This window comes from Melanaphis sacchari, unplaced genomic scaffold (assembly GCF_002803265.2).
Source record: "Melanaphis sacchari strain LSU unplaced genomic scaffold, SCAv2.0 Contig1409_pilon_pilon, whole genome shotgun sequence".
NCBI classification, from domain to species: Eukaryota; Metazoa; Arthropoda; class Insecta; order Hemiptera; family Aphididae; genus Melanaphis; species Melanaphis sacchari.
Window position 1 is genome coordinate 1 of NW_020270590.1, and position 7,900 is coordinate 7,900.

The window sequence follows — 7,900 nt, forward strand, 5'->3', positions numbered from 1 at the left end:
AAAGGTGTTTTTGATTATTCACCTTACTACAGCAGTCCCAAATCAATTTTAAATCATTTGCGTTTTATGTAAAGATGTTTTGATTTTTCTGCTAGTACAACCACAGAACATACACGCATTTTGTAATTCAAATGTATAATATATATTCAATTTAAAATACCAAATAACAAAATAGTTCTCAAATTATTAACTAAAATTTACATTTTTGCAAATTATCATAACTAGGGCACTATAGAACTTGTTATAATATGTTATATTATATGTTCTATAGAGCATAGAGCCTTACCATAACTAAATAGATCTACTTAGTCATGCAAATTACTATAAATATACATAAATTGAGCGGCAAATTAAAAAAGGAACTTGGTGATTTGGTACATTTAGTTGTATTATAGATGGCGCTTGAGATCGATGTGTACGATTAGCTAGACAATTGTGGACCCATCTCCCGCACTCCGCCGATCATGACGTTTCCAGTCCTGTATATCTTAGTTCGTGATATATACACATATATAATCGTATTTCGTACGCTATCGAGACGATAAGGTCGCGGAGGCGTCCGAGGGCGGAGACACCGAAAACAAAAAAACGCGTAATCGATACGGATAAACGATTTATCGTATCGTAAAAAAAAAAAAACAGTATTGACGATACGACGACCGACCGGAGAACGCGCCGCGAATACGCTTTTTCCGGACGCGACGGCGAGGGCCGCAAACGAAATTCGGAAACGCGCGGACCGGACGAAAAAGCCCCACTCTGGGCTATAGCGTCGAGAACGCGACGGAAAGAGGTCTCGAAAGGCCGGAAAAACGGGCGAAAAGCGGAAAAAACGGTATATAAAAACAATAATCTTGAGTTATAAACTAATAAGTAATAACCGAACCGATAACGACGGCGGCGGGAGATAACGATAACTACGACGTTGGGAGATATGGGATAACGACTGGAAGAAAAAAATTGTAATTTTTTCGATTGGTGGGGACACTAAACCTATCGGCCCGTGTAGCAACTATTCTTCGTTTTATATTATAAGATATTTCATATAGAATATTTATAAATTTAATTACGCATAGTCAGTGCCATTCTTCATATCTCTCTTCTAAAATCTCACTGTATTGATTATTGTATTTGAAAATAATATTGGTATTTATCAAGAGAAAGACCGAAGAATGTTTTGTACTTTTTTTACATACACCGTTAATTTTTCCCAAAATAATAATGTCAGACACATTGTTGTTATCGTTTCAGATTTACAACGTTACGGTGTTTAAAATTGGCAGGTTGAAAATAATCATGTGTTATTTATAGCCTACCGATTACGTCGGATTCGAAAGGGTGATCCAAGGATTTATGAGAAACAACACAATTCTATAGATATCATATATATAGTTCTTAAAATTAATTATAATTAGGTAATCCACTTCAATGGTGTTCAAAAGTGTGGGTATGGTAAATAGTGAAAGTGCGTTGCAAGAGTTAGAGCTATTTATCCTATTCTGAGAATTCATTAAATTAACTTAAGATAAAATCGCCTAATGAAATTCGCAATTTGAAATTTTCAAATATAAAAAGGGTTACCAGTAGGTCACACTTTACACATTTTAATATGATACTTATTCGTATACACTTTTTTTTTTTTTTGATTAAACATGATTTTGGTAATACATTTAATTTACCATTCAATTACTACAATAAAATGGTTTTCAACAAAATATTACTTAGTATTTTAATGTGTGCTGTTGCCTGTTCACCTGTAACCTTTATTTAAACAACTGGCACACGCTATGATTCAAGTAGTAACTAAGATACAAGAAAAATACCTTAGACTCCTTAGAAAAAAAGTTATATATTTATCCATGTTAAACGGTAAGAGCATGTGTAATTGGGCGTCATTCGATTGCGTCCCGTTTCAACCTTTTATACCTTTTAAGTATGTCGATTGCGCCCACAAGTCGGATACGTAAACTATTTTTTCTTACCTTTTTATGTTCCGTTTGCGTCCTCTTGTATGATATATAAGCATAACATTTTGTAAAACGAATAGTCATTATTAATAATTATTTTAATAATAATAATCATACAAAAACCAATAAAAATAAATCCAAATATATAAGAATAAATATTTTAAATAATATAATTCTTGTTAGTATTATAAAATAATATTAAAACAATAGCCAATAAAAATTAATCCAAATATAATATAAGCATAAAAAATTTAAATAATATATTGCTAGTTGGTGTTATAAAATAATATTAATACAAAAATCAATACAAATATGTCCAAATGTGTCATTTAAAAAAAAGGTTTTTAAGGGTAATAGATTTAAGGTATTGGTAAAGGGGTTATAATTTATTATTTAAGTTGCTTATTTGTTGATCAATAAATTTTTGTTTTTTTAAATACTTTGCTCAGCGTTTCACGGGTATTAAATTATGACTTGATGTTATTTTTTATGTATGTATCTGTTTGGCATTGTTTTAAAATTTTTAGAAATTGATGAATATTAGGATGAGATTCTAAGGCACTTGACGTATTAAATCGCTACGTTAACGTAAATCGATTAGAATACCATCCTTAAGATAAAATGTTCGTAAACTCATCAAGTAAAAACCAGTTTATGGTTAAATATACCTCACACCATGTATGACAAAAATATTAGATTTAATATGTCAATTTATCTGTCACATTAACGCTTACTTACTATACAATAAGACGCAATTGCCAATCGGAACACGGAAGGTGGCAAAAAATCGTTTAACTGAATCTGGGACGCAATCGACAAACTTCGGTGTAATTTGCTCCAAAATCAACCCAAAAAATAAAAAATAAAAAAAAATATGTTATTTTCGACACATATAAAAATTTATTTTGGTAATTTGCATTACAATTTAGGTTTGTAATTTAAACCAAATGAAACTAAATAAAAAAGATTTAAGTAAGCTGTCCACCGTGTACCTAACAAAATTGTTATTAGTGCCACTATTATTATAATTATAAATAAATGTATGTAAATAATATAATATAATATGTATCTATAAGAATGTATCCATGTACCCGTTGAAACGAGCATGGCGACAGCCTATGACTTTCCCCTGAGTGGATAGTTTTAACTAGCTTACTCACCTTTTTTTCTTGATTATTGCTTAATGACGAAACTAAGCCTATTGTTATAAACCATTTTAGTATGTAAGCAATTTCTTATTTTTATAATATGTATCTATATGTATGTATCCAAGTACCCGTGGGAACGAGCACAGTGACAGCCTATGACTTTCCGCTGAGTGGATAGTTTTGGGTAGCCACAAGCGGGCCAGCCGTCCACTCTCGTCCCCAGGGGTATTTAGTTATATTCCAGCAGAACATCAGTCCGAACCTCCCGTAAATTAATTTGTTTTATGCGATTTTAAAATAAAGGATATAGTCAGTTATTTCGCTTAGCGTACTTTTTTTAATTTTATTTAATTTGTCGTGTAGACGTACATAACACGTTTCTGTCAATTTTATTTTATCTGTAGTCTTCATATATTTATTGAAAAGTTTTAAATAGAATTTTATTCACAGTACTCCCTCGTTAACACGAACTCGACGGGACCGCAAAATGACCGGTTCGTGTTAAAAAAATGTGTGTAAACCGATACGTTTAACACGATTTTGTTTGCGTTAAACGATTTATACTTACACTAACGAATTCGAGTTATCAAAGTAGTTTAAATTAAATACGCCTATCAAAGTACAATAGGACTTAAAATGTACAATAATATAATAGTTAAAATTATTACATTATTTTCGTATGATTTAATCCAACACTAATACTTATAAAATTAGTTCATACTATAGTAACAACAAAAATTACAACAAGAAATACAAACATAAAATTTCGTTAAAATGTAGAAACATAAATTCAAAAACACACTTTCCAATCATTCATATATATTTCACATTTTTTAATTTTATTTTATTTTATTACTTTTATCTATTTTTAATTATCAATTTCATACTAAATTTTATCATGCATACAAAAAATATATAAAAATTATTATTGTACATTGAATTTAAAGTATAAAAAATTGAAATAATTTTGTTTCATAAACTGACAAAATCGATTATATTAAAACTTACGTAATAGAATAGTGGATAGTTTAAAAAAGTTAATGATGGGTTTTTGTGTGAGTATTACTTGATAATTTTCCAAACACTGTTTTCTGATGTTGTTAGATTGGTCATCGAATTTGCAGTTCACCTCTGCAATGGTTTGAGAAAATTTGGCGAGCGTATCAAAAGCTGCCAACATATCAGATCGAGAAGGTTTATCTATTGGAGGTACAGTAGGTTCAAGTTCTTGAACTAAGATTTCAGGCTTTTCATCTTCTTCAGCATTATAAGCCCAAACCTTGGCATTATCATCCAATAGTATATAACTTGAAAAAGAAATAGCATTTTCATTAGAAACTAAAACAACAGTTAATAATTTATTCAATCTTCATCATCAATATTCTTCATGATTATTTCAGTAGTGATGGAATTTTTTTGTTCGTGCTAATCAGAAATATGGCATTACTGTTTGTAAACCAAAAAAAAAAAAAAAACTGTCTTAAAGTATATATATTTTTCGGGACTGAAAAAGTGGTTCGTGTTATCCAATTATTTGTGTTAACCGAGTTGGTGTAAATGAGGGAGTACTGTATAGTAGAATTTCGTTTTTTAAGATGTTCACTTTTAATTCTAGTTTAAGTTTCTTATACAGTTCGTTATAAGTATATATATTTACCTATATGTAATATGTATTGTATGTATGACATAGGCATAGGTCATACGCAACTTAGTGAATTATCAGTTTCAATTGAAGACCCATTGATATTTTTCACTACGTATCTTAAATTTTTTTCAAATAAAAGTGATATAATTCGAGACACGGTTATCGAATTAATGGAGAAAGCCGGCGCCGGATAATATCAAAAGAAAACAGCAATGTTAATAAAGCGTGGAGGGCCTACGTGTACAGATAATTTAGCAGACAGACAGTATATTATTTAATATAAAATACAAATGATCTACTAAAAACATTTGGATATGGGAGACACGTTATCCGGACACTATAGGATTATAGGATCATCGTACGTACATACGAACCCGAGGACGCTTGAACACTGGAAAAAAGACCTACATAGGAGACCCCGAGATAGGAAATTTTCATACATGATGAAGATTTACAAGAGCTAAAGTAAGAAGCTTCGTATCAGTTTATATTAGGATTTGGTAATTTTAATTTAGAAATATTTTCAATTAAAAAAAAAAAAAAATGTTGAAGAATTTATGATTATTTATTTTACCACGAATACTTCATAACTTCATATATGGTTACTTATACTTATGGATTCAGCTACTTATTTATAACACAAATTTCCTAATGCAATTATTATTTAACACTTACTTAATGTAATGATAATATAATAATATTACTGTGTTAGTAAGTAGAATAAAAAAGACAGTTCTGACGGCTGATTCTGCTGGCTGATTCCTATGCTGGGTTGCTGATCCCTGACAATGTTTTTCGACCCTCCGATCCCTGCTGATCCTACCGCCCGGTCGCGTACGTACACGACGTGTATTTACCCCCACCTCTTCATTATCCGGTCGCGCACGTACGTGACGTATATTTCCCCCCCACTATTGCTGGGCCGGTGACCGCCGGAGATATATATTACCGTTATCATTTATCATGTTATTTTGTTATCATTTATCATGTTATTATGTTTTCAAAGCGACAATTCCGTCTCGGAAAAATATATTACCGTTATCATGTTATCATGTTATCATGTTATCAAAGCAACAACTTCGACTCGGAAAAAACTATAAAATAACAGTTCGAACCCTCCACCCCCATCTTAGACCACTAACGCTTTAACCCACTAGCCACCTGACCGTATAACAATTAATCGTTATTTTTATTCAATTAACTAGAGCTTACACAAAAATAAATTAGACGAGATTTAAAAATGTTCACCCAGCCTCCCGATTTGTTATTTTGAAATTTAAGTGGCAATATACATTCTCAGGTTTGCGCATGCGCACATTCGTAGGTTTGCGCCTGCGCATATTCTTTCAAATTACCCGACCTATTTGACTGATAGAGACTAGAGAGTCTTGATTTCTCGTTTAGTCCGTGTACTGACTTCAACCGTTGCTCACGTAGTCACTGCGTCTTTAATTTTTTTTTTTGTAAATTTAAGTGTTTTTAAATATGGCTGGATCAATTGAAGACAACGCAGCATTATACAAAAATAAGGCTTTTATTTATGTACCACCATCACCACCGGCTGACCTCTTCGAAACTACAAGCTACACTCTCGATTTTACAAACCGTAAGTTTGTGCACATCGGCATTGATTCGACCGAAAAATATCAAGTCGTTGATCCGAGCGAAAAAAACCAAGTCGTTGTAATTATATTAACTGCATCACGTTACGTTAAAATATCGCCGGATTTTCTCCAGCGTATATTTTCTATGATGGAAGATATCTTGCCGTTCGTATTAGATGCACCGCAGAAATACAAGCGCACGATATTTCTTGAGACAGAATTTCATAAAATATCCAGCATGGTGTATTGCTGGGAAAATGTGTTAGTGATTGAGTCAAAAATCGAAAACGGATGCAGAGTACTCTTGAATCGTACCGACCTTATTCGTCTTCTACATCTCGAATGTTGTATTTTCGAAAGTATCGCAAGGAAAACAATATACACAGCTAGGTTAGTTAAATAACAGACCGATGGGTTTGTGGCATACCTACGTGAGAAATGTGATCTCCTTAACTCGCCACCGAAAAATTTGGATGAGATGATGATATTCGTTAAGAACGCGAAAGACGAACGAACGGACAAATCTTTCCCAAACTTAACCGCGCAAATTCAAATGTTCGCGGCTAAACAACTAGCAGAATCTTTGCTAAATCGGGCGACACACGAGGTAATTCATAAATTTAATATATTATTAAATGTACAAAAATATTTAATACCATTTTTTATTTTAGTCGCAGAACGGCGAAATGGTTTTACCGATGTCACCGTCAAGCATACACGATGACCCGCTACTTAGAATCGCTACACTTAGACCATCAGATGTAATTTACATAAACACTTTTTAATAAAAAAACAATATTTATCTTGTATTTATATTTCCAGTCGGCAGCTCAATACCAACTACAAGAGATTCTTAGCCCGCAACCAATCGACGTAAACGACGGACCTGAATATTTTAGCCAATTCAGAACACCATCACCATCTCAATACAATACAACATTCGCCGAACACCCAACACCAGTACGCAATGTTAGGCGACGACTATTTTAATGTTTGTACATAATTTTGTGTAAAATAAAAATACATCGTGATATTTAAAAAAACAGTTTTTTTATTTATTAGAAATAATAATTTATTAATAACTACAAGGTATATACAAGGTTTACAGTTTTCTAACATCTCCACTAAACGGATTGTAAGTTATAATCTGATCATGTAGTATTAAACAATAAGCTGTAGTCTTTTCTGGAATAACTGTGTCTGTTTCAAAGTCTATTCGTAGGTCCACGGTCGATGACTTAACGTTATCATTCTGGTACGACAAATCAACAACAACGATAGGCACAAGTTTTGAAAATATGTTTGATAACAATGGTTGAAAAATCTCTTTCGTAATACGATTTTGAAAGTCCGCATAAGCTTTGTAGAGTGTGGTGGTATTATTTTAAATCAGCTGAAGTCTTCATATGGATATACTTGAGTTTAATGTACCTTAAGATATTTTAGTTGACAGTGGTCAAAGCGTCGGCATCGACTGTATATTTTTACGATCTGTGTAACCAAACAAAATAAATCTAGGTTTTCAGCAAGCTGCTA

General features: G+C 32.2%; 1 pseudogene; it reads left to right on the plus strand.

The window, feature by feature from the left end:
• The first annotated feature begins 5,771 nt into the window (after window positions 1–5,771).
• LOC112591653 lies at window positions 5,772–7,401 on the plus strand (annotated as a pseudogene).
• Window positions 7,402–7,900: the final 499 nt, after the last annotated feature.